We start from the raw sequence: 17,500 nt of genomic DNA, 5'->3' as shown, positions 1-17,500 counted from the left end.
TTTTTTTTTTTTTTTTTTTATTAAATTTTTTTTCCAAAGAGAAGTACTAATTTTTGGGGTCGATCGGTTTCCACCGACGCCCGCGCGTGCCGGGTTCCCAGGGCGTCCCGTCCGTTCCCCCCGCTGAGTCTGCACTTTGCGCGGAAAGCACCTTATTTTTACCCCCGGGGGGGGGGGGGCGGAAAGTGTTAAGACTGAAAGTGTCAAACCCTCCGACACAACAAACGGTGACGAGAAGCCTCGGCAAAAGTCGTGTGCCAACCAACCGCCGCGCTTCCCACCTGCTGCAAAAACCTCAGACATCCGGACCCCGGCTTACTCACTCACCGCCGGCTCTGGAGGTTGCAGGGCGCTGTTTGCGTCATGGTCAGCGATTTGCTGCAGCGCCTGCGCTGTGAGCTGTGTATGGTGGGGATGGTATAATTAGGAGACGGGAGGTCTTCGGGGGGGGGGGAGGGGGGGGGGTTTGCACAACCTTGACCCTGACTTCATCGGCAACTCTTACACAATGAGTGGGCAGGACTGTCTATTTTCCACAACCTTAAAAGATTTGTGACCTGTCCATGATTTGCATAAACTCAATTTTTTAACTCATTCATCTGATTTTATTTTGAGATGTTACCAATGTGTGGGGGCGCGGAAAAAAGCGTAGCATGTCGCCGCTTGTCGCCGCTTGACAATAAATCTGATTTGACCCATTTGCCTTCCAGAAAAATGTATTTTTATATTAATTTCTATTTTTTTATTTATATATATATTTACGTATTTTTATTTTATATTTACATATTTCTATTTTTTTTATTTTTTTATTTCTATTTAATATATATAATAGAAATAAATATTTTAAAAAAAATGTGTAAATATAAAATAAAAATACATAAATAAATATAAATAAAAAAAAAAATATATATATAATATATATAATTAACTTTATTATTTATATTATTTATAACTCATTTTTTAACTCATTCATCTGATTTTTATTTTGAGATGTTACCAATGTGTGGGGGCCCCGGAAAAAAAAACGCGTAGCATGTCACCGCTTGACAATAAATCTGATTTGACCCATTTGCCTTCCAGAAAAATGTATTTTTATATTAATTTCTAGTTTTTTATTTATATATATATATATATATATATATATATTTACGTATTTTTATTTTATATTTACATATTTCTATTTTTTTATATTTATTTCTATATATATATATATTTATTTATTTACGTATTTTTATTTTATATTTACATATTTCTATTTTTTTTTTTATTTAATATATATATATATATATAAATAGAAAAAAAAATAGAAATATGTATATATAAAATAAAATTACGTAAATAAATAAATATAAATATATGTATGTATGTATATATATATATATATATATATATATATATATAATTAACTTTATTATTTATTTATATTATTTATAACCAATTTTTTAACTCATTCATCTGATTTTTATTTTGAGATGTTACCTTGACCCTGACTTAATCGGCAACTGTTACACACTGAGTGGGCAGGAGTGTCTATTTTCCACAACCTTAAAAAATTTGCATTGGGGGGGGGGGGCGTCATGTGACCTGTCCATGATTTGCATAAACTCATTTGTTAACTCATTCATCTGATTTTTATTTTGAGATGTTACCAATACGTGGGGGCCCCGGAAAAACGCGTAGCATGTCGCCGCTTGACAATAAATCTGATTTGACCCATTTGCCTTCCAGAAAAATGTATTTTTATATTAATTTCTAGTTTTTTATTTATTTATATATATATATATATATATATATATATATATATATATATATATAACATTTATTTACGTATTTTTATTTTATATTTACATATTTCTATTTTTTTTTATTTTTTTCTATTTAATATATATATATATATATATATATATATATATATAATAGAAATATGTACATATAAAATAAAAATATGTAAATAAATAAATATATAAATATATAATTAACTTTATTATTTATTTATATTTATATTATTTATAACTCATTTTTTAACTCATTCATCTGATTTTTATTTTGAGATGTTACCAATGTGTGGGGGCCCGGAGAAACGCGTAGCATGTCGCCGCTTGACAATAAACAATAAATCTGATTTGCCTTCCAGAAAAATGTATTTTTATATTAATTTCTATTTATTTATATATATATATATTTTTACATATTTACATTTATTATTTATTTTATATTATTTATAACGCGTTTTTTAATACGTGGGGGCCCGGAAAAATTCGTAGCATGTCGCCGCTTGACAATAAATCTGAATTGATCGATTTTTTTTTTTTCTTTCCAGAAAAATGTATCTTTATATTTATTTCTATTTATTTATTATATATATTTATTTTTATATTTATTTATTTATATATATTTTTTATATTTTTATATATTTTTATATATATATATATATATATATATATATATATATACACATTTACATATTTTTCTTTTATTTTAAGTATTTATATTTTATATGTTATATATTTATTTACATATTATTTATATTTACTTAATTTTTATATATATATATATATATATATAATTCTGGAAGGCAATATATATAAATAATACATCTAAATATGTAAATATGAAATAAATAAATAAATATTGACACCTTACAATAGGACTGTAGAACACCTCCCCCTATAATCAGGAGAGGGGGGTGTTCTCTAGTCTTGTCCCAAGGGGACAATCCTCCATAGATACAGTAAACCTTAGCGTAGAACTATAGAACGCCTCCCCTTAAATTCAAGAGAGGACTATAGAACACCTTCATCTATGTTCTGGAGTAGTCCTCTCCTAGGGGGGTAACGCTGAACCTCCATAGATACAGTACAGTGAGTGAGTGTCACCCAAGAATAGGACTATAGAACACCTCCCCCTATATTCAGGAGAGGACTATAGAGCACCTTCATCTATGTACTAGAGAAGAGGAGAGGAGTGAATGTTCTGTAGTCCTCTCCTAGGGTGACAACAGGGACCCTCCATAGATACAGTATGGCAAGTGAGTGTTGTCACCTTAGAGGAGAACTATAGAACACCTCCCCTTAAATTCAAGAGAGGACTATAGAACACCTTCATCTATGTTCTGGAGTAGTCCTCTCCTAGGGGGATAACGCTGAACCTCCATAGATACAGTACAGTGAGTGTCACCCAAGAATAGGACTATAGAACACCTCCCCCTATATTCAGGAGAGGACTATAGAGCACCTTCATCTATGTACTAGAGGAGAGGGGTGGATGTTCTGTAGTCCTGTCCTAGGGTGACAACAGGGACCCTCCATAGATACAGTATGGCGAGTGAGTGTTGTCACCTTGGAGTAGAACTATAGAGCACCTCCATCTATGTTCCGTTGATAACATTGGACCTTTTCGCGTTCTTCACGTCCCGCGGCGGCGGCTCCCCTCCAGGTGTGAGAAGCTGATCTCCGAATCTCTCCGAGAACGTTGGAGGAGAGAAGAGCTGCAGCTGAATCCGTCCTCCATCGCTCTTCAAAGGGGGTCAGAGGTGGGCGGGAATTTTACCCCCCGCGGTGCCCCGACCCAAACCCGACACTTCCTGTTTACAAGTAAAACAAATCTGACATTTTTTTTTTTTTTTTGCTAGAATATTAATTGGAACTTCCAAACATTATAAAGATATTTTTCAGCAGAGACCCCGGAGAATAAAATGGCGATTGTTGGAATTTTTTTTTTTTTTTTTACGTCGCACAGAATTTAATGAGGGAAAAAATAAACCTTAATGAATTTTTATGCAAAAAAAAAAAACACACAAAACATAACTAAATATTTTGGGTAAGATAAAAAAAAAATGATGATGTCACGCCGAACAAATAGATACCCAACACGTCGCGCTTTAAAATTGCGCCCGCTGGTGGAATGGCGACAAATTGCAATACCTAAAAAATCTCCACAGGCGCCATTTTTTAGTTATTTTTTTGCAGGTGACCAGTTTAGCATCACAGGGGAGGTCTGGCGCTAGAATTATTGCTCTGGTTCTGACGTCCGCGGCGACACCTCACATGTGCGGCGCGAACGCCGTTTACATATGCCGGCGTTTATAGAGGAGCTAAGGGCCAGATTCACGTCGGATCTCTCGGAGTATCTATGCGGCGGATTCATAGAATCAGTTACGCATAGATATCCCTAAGACCCGACAGGTGTAATTGTTTTACACTGTCGGATCTTAGGATGCAATACCGCGGCCGCCGCTGGGGGGAGTTTGCGTCGTAAACCAGCGTCAGGTATGCAAATTAGGAGTTACGGCCGATCCACGACGGATTTTCGCGTTCGCTACGTCGCCGCTAGTCTAGTTTCCCGTCGCAAAGTTAGTCGTCGTTTTTGGTGCCTTAACTTTACACAGCACACGTATGTGTTGTATAAAGTATGGCCGTCGTTCCCGCGTCGAATTTTTAAATTTCACGTCGTTTGCGTAAGACGTCCGGGAATACGGAAGTACGCTACGCGCGTCGCCGTTCGAAAAAAGGACGTCACTTCGCGCAAAGCACGGCGGGAATTTCGAAACGGAGCATGCGCAGTAGGTCCGGCGCGGGAGCGCGCCTAATTCAAATGGCACACGCCCCTTTAAATTACGCGGGCTTACGCCGGAGCCCGCTGGCGTAGGTTTTCATTGCAAGTGCTTTGTGAATCAGGCACTTGCGATGAAAAATTGCGGCGTGTAACGTATCTACGGTACGTTACGCCGCCGCGATTCTACCTGAATCTGGCCCTAAATTCTCTTCTTTATTTATTTTTACACTTTCCCTTATATATTTCTTTTATTTTATTGCAGTGTCCATCAGTGCAGCCTCATTAGTGCCCCTCAATGCTGCCTATCAGTGCCACCTCATCAGTACCCATCAGTGCCGCCTCATCAGTGCCCATCAATGCTGTCTAACAGTGCCACCTCATCAGTGCTGTCTAACAGTGCCACCTCATCTGTGCAGCCTCATTAGTGGCCATCAGTGCCCATCAATGCTGTCTAACAGTGCCACCGCATTAGTGCCCATCAGTGCAGCCTCATCAGTGCCCATCAATGCTGTATAACAGTTCCCCCCTTATCTGTGAAGCCTCATCTGTGCCCATGAATGCTGCCCATCTGAGCCGCCTCATCAATGCCCATCTGTGCAGCCTCATTAGTGCCCCTCAATGCCACCTCATCAGTGCCCATCAGTGCAATCTCATCAGTGCCCATCAGTGCAATCTCATTAGTGCCCATCAATGCTGTCTAACAGTGCCACCTCATCTGTGCAGCCTCGTTAGTGGCCATCAGTGCCCATCAATGCTGCCTATCAGTGCAGCCTTCTTAGTGCCCATCAGTGCCACTTCATCAGTGAAGAAGAAAAATTACTTATTTACTAAAAAAAAAAAAATTAAACTAAAACTAAGAAACGTTTTTCCATCTCAGCCAATCTGAATGCAGAGATGTCACGAGTCGGTCCGCCTTTATGTCCGGGTTCAGTCTTCCAACCCTCAATATCAAGGGGTGTGAATACTTTTTCCAGGCACTGCATATAGAGGGGTATGAATACTTTTTCCAGGCACTGCATATAGAGGGGTGTGAATACTTTTTCCCAGGCACTGCATCTAGAGGGGTGTGAATACTTTTTCCAGGCAGTGTATATAGAGGGGTATGAATACTTTTTCCAGGCTCTGTATATAGAGGGGTATGAATACTTTTTCCAGGCACTGCATATAGAGGGGTATGAATACTTTTTCCAGGCGTAGAATCTCTGAGACATTTGTAGAGAGATTTGGCCGGATTTGAGGTTTCCAGGGGAAGAAGAATCTGGGGCAAGGTGTTGCGGATGGTTAGCGGGGGGGCCGGGGGCCGGGGGGGGCCCGGGTTGCGCTCACAACTCTTTCCAATCGGCGTACAGACGAGCGTCGCCCGGACAGGATATTTCACAAGCCTCCCCCCCCCCCCCCCCGGGCAGGCGTTGTGTAAGTCTAGGTTTTTTATTTTTTTTCCCGTGGGTGTCGCATCAAAGCGACGAAGAGAGCGAAGCGCGATTCTGAGTCAGCGGACCGCCGAGCGATATTACTCGCCGAGAGCCCCCGAGAGGTGACGGGAAACTCTCCCTTTTATCTGCCGGATCCTACCGGGAACACCCCCGGGGGGCGAGATTTCCCAACCTTCACTGCCAGGTAGTGTTCACCTACCGCAGGGGGGCGGGGCCCGGGGGGGGGGGGGGGGCCCTGACTGTACCGGCCGGGCCCCACGGGACGGAAAAACGGCGATCGCAGGAGTGATAAACACAAAATACATAATATGCAAATCATATGAAAATCCGTCCGAAAAACAATCCCCCGCCGCAATCTTACCGAACATCGAGAAGGCGATTTACATAAAGACGACCGCAAATAAAAAATACAAATACAGTAACATGAGAAAAAAGCGTAAAATATATATATATATATGTGTGTGTGTGTGTGTGTGTATATATGAATATAAGAAATAATATAAAAAAGAAGATAAAAACAATATAATAAAAATTATAATATTATTTTGTTTTTATAATTTTTTTAAATTTGTATTTTTAATATATATAAATATACAAATGTAAAAAATAATATAAAAATATAAGAACAATATAATAAAAATGCAAATGCAAATATATATATATATATATATATATATATATATATATATATATATATATATATATATATATATATATATATATATATATATATATATAATATAATTATTTTTCCCATTTTTATTTTTAATATATATATCTATAAAGCTGACCCCCAAAAAAATACAAATACAGTAATATAAGAATAAAGATTAATATATATAAAATACAAGTTTTAAAAAATTATAAAAACAATATAATAAAAATGAAAAAACAAATATTTTATTTTTATATATAGATAGATAGATAGTAATATAAGAAATAAGATTAAAATAAGATTAAAATAAGAATATATATATATATATATATAAAAAAGAAGATAAAAACAATATAATAAAAATTATAATATTTTGTTTTTATAAAAAAAAAAAAAATTTGTAAATTTGTATATATATAAATGTAAAAAAATAATATAAAAATATAAGAATAATATAATAAATAAAATATATATATATATATATATATATATATATATATATATATATATATATAACAATTATTTTTATTTTTAATATATATATCTATAAAGCTGACCCCCAAAAAAATACAAATACAGTAATATAAGAATAAAGATTAATATATATAAAATACAAGTTTTAAAAAAATTATAAAAACAATATAATAAAAATGAAAAAACAAATATTTTATTTTTATATATAGATAGATAGTAATATAAGAAATAAGATTAAAATAAGATTAAAATAAGAATATATATATATATATATATATATATATATATATATAAAAAGATAAAAACAATATAATAAAAATTATAATATTATTTTGTTTTTATAATTTTTTTTTAAATTTGTGTGTGTGTATATATATATATATATATATGCATTTTTATTATATTGTTCTTATATTTTTATATTATTTTTTTACATTTATATATATAAAAACAATTATTTTTATTTTTAATATATATATATATATATCTATAAAGCTGACCCCCCAAAAAATACAAATACAGTAATATAAGAATAAAGACTAATATATATAAAATGCAAGTTTAAAAAAATTATAAAAACAATATAATAAAAATGAAAAAACAAATATTTTATTTTTATAGATAGATAGTAATATAAGAAATAAGATTAAAATAAGATTAAAATAAGAATATATATATATATATATATATATATATATATATATATATATATATATATATATATATATATATATATATATATATATATATATATATATATATATATATATATATATATATATATAAAAAGATAAAAACAATATAATAAAAATTATAATATTATTTTGTTTTTATAATTTTTTTTTTAAATTTGTAAATTTGTGTGTATATATATATATATATATGCATTTTTATTATATTGTTCTTATATTTTTATATTATTTTTTTACATTTATATATATATATATATATATATATATATATATATATATATATATATATATATATATATATATATATATATATATATATATAAACAATTATTTTTAATATATATATCTATAAAGCTGACCCCCCAAAAAATACAAATACAGTAATATAAGAATAAAGACTAATATATATAAAATGCAAGTTTAAAAAAATTATAAAAACAATATAATAAAAATGAAAAACAAATATTTTATTTTTATAGATAGATAGATAGATAGTAATATAAGAAATAAGATTAAAATAATAAAAACAAAAATATATATATTTTCTTATTACTGTATTTGTATATTTTTTGTGGTCCGGGAAGTTGGAGAATCTTTACAAAGGAAATGTCTTATAGAGCCCCCCCCCCCCCCCTTATGTCACCAAATATTATATAGATTTTATTTTTGTTTGCTGTAAATTCCCCCCCCTCCCCCCTTCCCCCGCAGCAGGTGCTGAAATTTAACTGTTTGGCACCTTTTATGTGCGCGATCGATATTCCTCACTGATAACACCCCCCCCCCCACAACAAAGAGACAGGTGACACGTGTGCAGGGGGGACCCCCGGGGGGCACTGGGGGGTGTCACCCACTCAGACAATCCCCTCCCCCCCTCCTGACAGATCTATATTGATATCTTCTGCAGAATATTCCATCACTGACCTCTTTCTAGAGATCTGCAGAACATCGCTCCCTCCCCTCCCCCCTCCTGACAGATCAGGATTGATATACAGTGCCTTGAAAAAGTATTCATACCCCTCATAATTCCCCACATTTTGTTACAACCAAAAAACATAAATGTATTTTATTGGGATTTTATGTGAGAGACACAAAGTGTCACATAATTGTGAAGTGGAAGGAAAATGATACAAATAAATATGTGAAAAGTGTGTGGGGGGGGAGGGGAATTTGTATGGAGCCCCCTTTACTCTGATAACTAAAATCTAGACGAACCAATTGTCTTCAGAAGTCACTTGATTAGTAAATAGAGTCCACCTGTGTGTCATGTAATCTCAGTATAAATACAGCTGTTCTGTGAAGCCCTCAGAGGTTTGTTAGAGAACCTTAGTGAACAAACAGCATCATGAAGGCCGAGGATCACACCAGACAGGTCAGGGATAAAGTTGTGGAGAAGTATAAAGCAGGGTTCGGGTATAAAAAAATCTCCCAAGCTTTGAAGATCTCACGGAGCTTCTGTTCAATCCATCATCAGAAAATGGAAAGAGTATGGCACAACCGCAAACCTACCAAGACATGGCCGTCCACCTAAACTGACCGGGCCGGGCAAGGAGAGCATTCATCAGAGAAGCAGCCAAGAGGTCCATGGTAACTCTGGAGGAGCTGCACAGCTCAGGGGGGAGAATCTGTCCACAGGACAACTATTAGTGGTCTCTCCACAAATCTGCTCTTTATGGAAGAGTGACAAGAAGAAAGACATTGGAGAAAGAAAGACATAAGAAGTCCTGTCTGCAGTTTGTGAGAAGCCGTGTGGGGGAGGGGACACAGCAAACATGTGGGGGAAGGGGCTCTGGTCACATGACACCAAAATTCTACTGTGTGTGGGGGGAAAACTAACACTGCACCTCACCCTGAACACACCATCCCCACTGTGAAACATGGTGGTGGCAGAATCATGTGGTGGGGATGCTTTTCTTCAGCAGGGACAGGGAAGCTGGTCAGAGTTGATGGGAAGATGGATGGAGACAAATACAGGACAATCTTAGAAGAAAACCTGCAAAAGACTTGAGACCGGGGGGGGGGGGGGTTCACCTTCCAGCAGGACAACGACCCTAATGTACAGCCAGAGCTACAATGGAATGGTTTAGATCAAAGCCTATTCATGTGTTAGAATGGCCCAGTCACAGTCCAGACCTAAATCACATTGGTTGAGTTCCTCTGAAATCTGCTCCTTAATAACCCGCTACTTTGTATTTTATTTATATTTTTTATTCTCTTTTGTATTTCATATCAACTCCACATGAAGGAAGATTTATCTCTCTCTCGTACTTTTGTCTAAGTGCCGCGTCATCCCGTACTGATACATTCCAGACGTTTTTCATGCTATGTATCAATGGCGTGAGGCTATAACTCCGCCTTTTATTAATCTGTTACATTGTATTTTTTTATTGCTGTGTTTTTTTTTGTTTTTTTTTCATACTTTATATTATGAAATATATTCTATCAACTCAACGTGAAGAGAGATGTAGATCTCTCTCTTGTAGCTTCATCTCCCGACACCGATGTATTCTTTGTGTTTTTCATACTACTATGTATCTTTTAAAATTACCCCCCCCCCATTGAAAGTCCCGACTACGTAACATCCCAATTCAAGGAACCAGATAGAAAAGTTACCCCCCCCCCCCAATATACTCAGGGGACTTTAAAGGCAACTAACTGCCCCCTTCCCAATATACTCAGGAGACTTTAAAGGCAACTAACTGCCCCCCCCCCCCCCCAATATACTCAGGGGACTTTAAAGGCAACTAACTGCCCCCTTCCCAATATACTCAGGAGACTTTAAAGGCAACTAACTGCCCCCCCCAATATACTCAGGGGACTTTAAAGGCAACTAACTGCCCCCCTCAATATACTCAGGGGACTTTAAAGGCAACTAACTGCCCCCCCCAATATACTCAGGGGACTTTAAAGGCAAATAACTGCCCCCCCCAATATACTCAGGGGAATTTAAAGGCAAATAACTGCCCCCCCACAATATACTCAGGGACTTTAAAGGCAACTAACTGCCCCCCCCCCCAATCTACTCAGGGGACTTTAAATGCAACTAACTGCCCCCCCCCAATATACTCAGGAGACTTTAAAGGCAACTAACTGCCCCCCCCAATATACTCAGGAGACTTTAAAGGCAACTAACTGCCCCCCCCCAATATACTCAGGGGACTTTAAAGGCAACTAACTACCCCCCCTTAATATACTCAGGGGACTTTAAAGGCAACTAACTGCCCCCCCCAATATACTCAGGGGACTTTAAAGGCAACTAACTACCCCCCCTTAATATACTCAGGGGACTTTAAAGGCAACTAACTGCCCCCCCCCAACAATATACTCAGGGGACTTTAAAGGCAACTAACTGCCCCCCCCAATATACTCAGGGGACTTTAAAGGCAACTAACTGCCCCCCCAATATACTCTGGGGACCTTAAAGGCAACTAAGTGATAAGCAATAAGGGTATAGTAATATAGAAATCTGATAACTTCAAAAAAAAAAACTTTAGTAAAGAAGAAATGAAACTGGAAGGTCCCGTGACTCCCTCGGTGTTCAGGGAAAACCTGATTATTTCAGGTGATAGTTTACAGAGAAATAAACACAGAATTACATCATCCTTCATCAGAAACATGGAGAGGTGCAAATTGTTTTTATGCTGCTATTCGGATTATTGTTATTTTTAATGTTCTCAAAATGTAATAAAATATATAAAAAAAAATATATAAGAAAAAATTAATAAATATATATATATTCTCCTTAGAAATCATATAATAATTACCATAAATATTAATTAGAATAACAATAGTATATATTATAATAATAGCATAACAATAATGAATATGATAATAATAGTATTAAAAATAAAATAATAATAGCTCTCTCTCTCTCTCTCTCTCTCTCTCTCTCTCTCTCTCTCTCTCTCTCTCTCTCTCTCTCTCTCTCTCTCTCTCTCTCTCTCTCTCTCTCTCTCTCCTATCTACCTATCTATATATATATATATGTTATTTTATAGCATTAATATAGCATTAAAAATAAAACAACAGAATAAAAATATATTTAAAAAAAAATAACAGTATAAATAGAAAAATGTTCCTAGAAATTAAATGTATATATATAAAATAACAATATATAAACATTTCCCTAAAAAATTTATTTATATATGTATATAAATGTAATTTCGAGGAAAATTTGTATTTTATTTTTAATGAGAGATATATATATATATATATATTGTTTTATAGCATAAATATAGCATTATAAATAAAATAAGAGTATACATAGAAAAATGTTCCTAGAAATTTAATTTATATATAAATAAATTGTATTTCTAGGGAAATGTTTCTATATATAATTGTTTTATTTTTAATGTAATGCCATTTTCTCTCTCTCTCTCTCTCTCTCTCTCTCTCTCTCTCTCTTTCTATATAGATATAGATATATATAGCTATTATTATTTTATTTTTAATGTTATTATTATTATAATATATATATATATATATATATATATATATATATATATATATATATATATATAGATACATAAACAAAACAAAAACGCCCTAATCAGAAGGAAGAATATCTGTAATCAAGGTTCCAAACCTTTAGATTACTAAAATAAATAAAAAAAATACACTTAAAAAATTAACAGATTGCTGATTTGGTCATTTTTTACTAAATGCACATCTTCAAATTATTATTTTTCAGTGTTTTTTTACTTTTTACGTGATCTCGATGTTTTCATGGCAGGTGTTGATGTTGTAAACAATTTTGGATGAGTACAAAAAGATTCCTCTCGTACCTCGTAGTCCTTTTACATTCGCCTTTTTCTCAGCCCTCGCACCCTGTACACGGCTTTCTTTATTTTTTTTAGCTATTTTAGTAACAAACCAGCTAATCTTTTTTTTTTTTTTTTTTTTTTTGTACGTGTAAAAAATGTTTTTATAATAATAATAGTGATGTTTAGGTTATCTAAGAGGCACAAAATGGATTTGACAACAACTTTTTTTGAAATAAAATGAAGCTGGCAATTGTTTTTTTTTTTTAATTGTTTATAGATTTTAAAGATAAACTCTTTGGTTTGTTTTTGTATTTTGTAAAAAGTTTTATATTGTGACTTAGAATTGTTTACAATGCTTTTGTTTTACACATGCTGCAAACAATGGGGTAGATTCACGTACAGCGGCGCATATTAACGCCGGGCGTAGCGTATCTAAGATACACTACGCCGCCGTAACTTACTTTTTTTTTTGAATCCACAAAGAATTTGTGCCGTAAGTTACGGCGGCTTAATGTATCTTTGGCGACATAAGGGCGTGGAATTCAAATGGATGTGATGGGGGCGTGTTTTATGTAAATACGTTGTGACCCGACATAAACAGCGTTTTTTTTTAACGGCGCATGCGCCGTCCGTGGGGGTATCCCAGTGCGCATGCTCGAAATAAAACCCCGGAACAAGCCAATGCTTACGACGGTGACGTCATTCTACGCAAATCCCTATTCGCAAACAACGTAAAAAATTCAAAATGCGGGGCGGGAACGACGGCCATACTTAACATCGAGTACGCCACCATATAGCAGGGGTAACTATACGCCGGAAAAAGCCGAACGCAAACTACGTAAAAAAATGCGCCGGCCGGACGTACGTTCGTGGATCGCCGTAACTAGCTAATTTGCATACTCGACACGGAAATCGACGGAAACGCCACCTAGCGGCCGCCGAAAGAATGCACCTAAGATCCGACGGCGTACTAAGACGTACGCCTGTCGGATCGATCCCAGATGCCGTTGTATCTTGTTTTGTGGATACAAAACAAAGATACGACACGGGAACTTTGAAATTACGCCAGCGTAATAGATACGGCGGCGTAATTATTTTGTGGATCTGGCCCAATGACTTTATTTATACATTTAAAAAATAATAATATTGGAGGATTTCATTAAAAATGTATTTAAAAATGACAATGTTTCCTGTAGACATTAAATACCATTCTAGAAAAAATTGGGGCGGACTCGAAGGACTATTATTTATTTTTTTTAAGACGTTTTTTTTTTTCTGTGTCTGTTGTTCAGAAGCTTTCCAAAAAATCTTGGCAGTGTACAGTATATCCAATGTATAACCTACCCCAGTGTTTAAGGACAATAGTAAATAGTGAATAATAATAAAGAAATATATATATTTTTTGACTTTCTGCTATAAAACATATCTAATAAAAAAAAAAAAAAATAAGTCAAATTTCTTCATAAATGTATTCTGTCTTTAGTAAAAAAAAAAACAAAAAAAAAATTACAATTGTATATTACTTTATATTGAATTTAAAGTTTGTATGTGTGTAAGAACAAAAAAACAAAAAAAACTTTAAATTCAATATAAAGTAATATACAATTTTAATTTTTTTTTGTTTTTTTTACTAAAGACAGAATACATTTATGAAGAAATTCTTTTTCTTTTTTTATTAGATATGTTTTATAGAAGAAAGTCAATATATATATATTTTATTCTTTATTTTATTTATGTTTTATTATTCACTATTTACTATTGTCCTTAAACACTGGGGTAGGATATACTGTACACTTCCAAGATTTTTTTGTTTGTTCCGTCTATGTGCTTTGTTTGTATGTGTGTAAGAATTTTTTTTTTTTATTTAATATAAAGTAATATACAATTTTAAGTTTATTTTTTGCTGTTTTTTTTTTTTTTTTGTTTTGACTTTTTTGTTTTGACTTATCTAAAAAAATAAATAAAAAAAAAATAAGTCAAAACAAAAAAGTCAAAACAAAAAAAAAAAAAAAAACAGCAAAAAATAAACTTAAAATTGTATATTACTTTATATTAAATAAAAAAAAAAAATTCTTACACACATACAAACAAAGCACATAGACGGAACAAACAAAAAAATCTTGGAAGTGTACAGTATATCCTACCCCAGTGTTTAAGGACAATAGTAAATAGTGAATAATAAAACATAAATAAAATAAAGAATAAAATATATATATATTGACTTTCTTCTATAAAACATATCTAATAAAAAAAGAAAAAGAATTTCTTCATAAATGTATTCTGTCTTTAGTAAAAAAAACAAAAAAAAAATTAAAATTGTATATTACTTTATATTGAATTTAAAGTTTTTTTTTTTTTTTTTCTTACACACATACAAACTTTAAATTCAATATAAAGTAATATACAATTGTAAGTTTTTTTTTTGTTTTTTTTTTACTAAAGACAGAATACATTTATGAAGAAATTTGACTTATTTTTTTTTTTTTTATTAGATATGTTTTATAGCAGAAAGTCAAAAAATATATATATTTTGACTTTCTTCTATGAAACATATCAAATAAAAAAAAACGAATTTCTTCATAAATGTATTCTGTCTTTAGTAAAAAAAAAAAAAAAACAACTTAAAATTGTATATTACTTTATATTGAATTTAAAGTTTTTTTTTTTTGTTTTTTTTTCTTACACATAGACGGAACAAACACAAAATCTTGCCAGTGTACAGTATATCCAATGTATATCCCACCCCAGTGTTTAAGGACAATAGTAAATAGTGAATAATAAAAAAATGTAATATATATATATATTTGTTTTTACTTTCTGCTATAATAAAATATATAATAATAATAATAATAATAATAATAATAATAAAAAAAATTCTTTATAAATATATTCTGTCTTTGGTAAAAAAAAAATTATAAAAAAAATTGTATATTACTTTATATTGAATTTAAACGCTGAAATGCGTTGACCACTACCAGCCTCATGTAACACGGGACAGGTTCTTCTGCCTGCCTTAGAACGGGTTTACTGCCCTGTGTCCATTCTTTGTCCCCTGGCTCCGCTGTGCCCAGGGAAGCTTCCCCTCCTGCCCCCCATGGCCTGGCCCTGTCTGCAGCATATCCCCAGCCAACAATGGGTGCTCAACCTGCGGTCCTCCAGCTGTTGCAGAACTACAAGTCCCATGAGGCATTGCAAGGCCTGCAGTTACAAACATGAACCCCAAAAGGTGGAGGCATGATGGGACTTGTAGTTCTGACCCTCGTTTCCGTTCCTCTCCAGCATTACATTATGTGTGGCCCTTTGGTGATGTCAGGGGCCACATTCGAGGCCCTCTTTGACAGCCACTGATATAGAGGGACATTGAAGTGATACTTTCTATTGGATAACTAAGACCCAATCTTTCCAGATCCACCGGATCCCACATTATAGAAGTTGTACAACGCCGGAGGAAGAATCCCGGGAAGTTCCCATCTCTAAAGGGATTCACCTCGACCCCGAGCTTCCGCTACCAGCCATTGGCTGACACAGGTGAAGAACTCCACTCTGCTCATTGGAGGACTCCACTCTGCTCATTGGAGGACTCCACACTGCTCATTGGAGGACTCCACACTGCTCATTGGAGGACTCCACACTGCTCATTGGAGGACTCCACACTGCTCATTGGAGGACTCCACACTGCTCATTGGATGACCACACTGCTCATTGGAGGACTCCACACTGCTCATTGGATGACCACACTGCTCATTGGATGACTCTATACTGTTCATTGGATGACCACACTGCTCATTGGAGGACTCTAAACTGTTCAATGGATGACCACACTGCTCATTGGAGGACCACACTGCTCATTGGATGACCACACTGCTCATTGGATGACCACACTGCTCATTGGATGACCACACTGCTCATGGGACAGACTTTAGAAGAAGACCAGAAACTCTTGTTACAATGTTTCTTCTTCTTCCTTCGTCTGTGATACGACCCCCCCCCCCCCCACCTTCCATCTCCCCGTCACATTTCTCACAACGATCGATGTCTCTTTACTAAAAACACGACTTCTCTGCGTGTCTGCCAAACCGTCTTTCCCGAAATCCCCCCCCCCCTTATCTATCTGCACCGGGGGGGGGGGGGGTGTCTGATCCCATATGTGCTGTGATAGAGGGGGGGCCTAATACTAACATACAAAAACATTCAATCTATTTATAAACACCAAAAAGATACAAAGAGTGCGAAATACAAGAAAAGGGAAAACGGAGGCGATAGAAACTCATCAGACGAGAAATCATTTCATCCGCTTTACTTTTCCTTCATTTGTAAATAAATAAAGAATTCTGTGATTTCCAATCATTCCGGAATCTGCAAATCCTAAACCTTTCCTGCGATTTCCATTATTAGTGATGAGTCTCCCCTCCCCCTCCCCCCCATACAGGTATACTGGGCGACGTAATGTTTTGAGCGGTGACGTGCGGTACGTCCTTTCATATTCCCGGACGACTTGCGCAAAAAAAAAAATTTGGAAATTTGATGCGGGAACGACAGCCATACTTTAACATGGGCTGTCTATTGTTACACCACCTAAATATCAGCCGTAACTTTGCGACGGGAAAAACCGACTAGCGACGACGTAACGAACGCGCGTAACTTCGTGGATCGCCGTAAAAGCTAATTTGCATACCCGACGCTGGGAAACGACGCAAACTCCACCCAGCGGCGGCCGAAGTATTGCATCCTAAGATCCGAAGGCGTACGAAGGCGTAAGCCTGTCGGATCTTAGCCAAATGCAGTCGTATCTTGTTTGTGAATTATAAATTAAGATACGACGCGGCAAATTTGGAAATACGCCGGAGTGTCAGCAGATACGCCGGCGTACTTAGTCTGTGAATCTGGCCCATTGTGTCCAATAATGGAACTTCACTATTGTCTATAGAAGTT

Source organism: Rana temporaria, chromosome 13, assembly GCF_905171775.1.
Source record: "Rana temporaria chromosome 13, aRanTem1.1, whole genome shotgun sequence".
Taxonomy (NCBI): domain Eukaryota; kingdom Metazoa; phylum Chordata; class Amphibia; order Anura; family Ranidae; genus Rana; species Rana temporaria.
Note: the sequence above shows the minus strand (reverse complement) of the source record.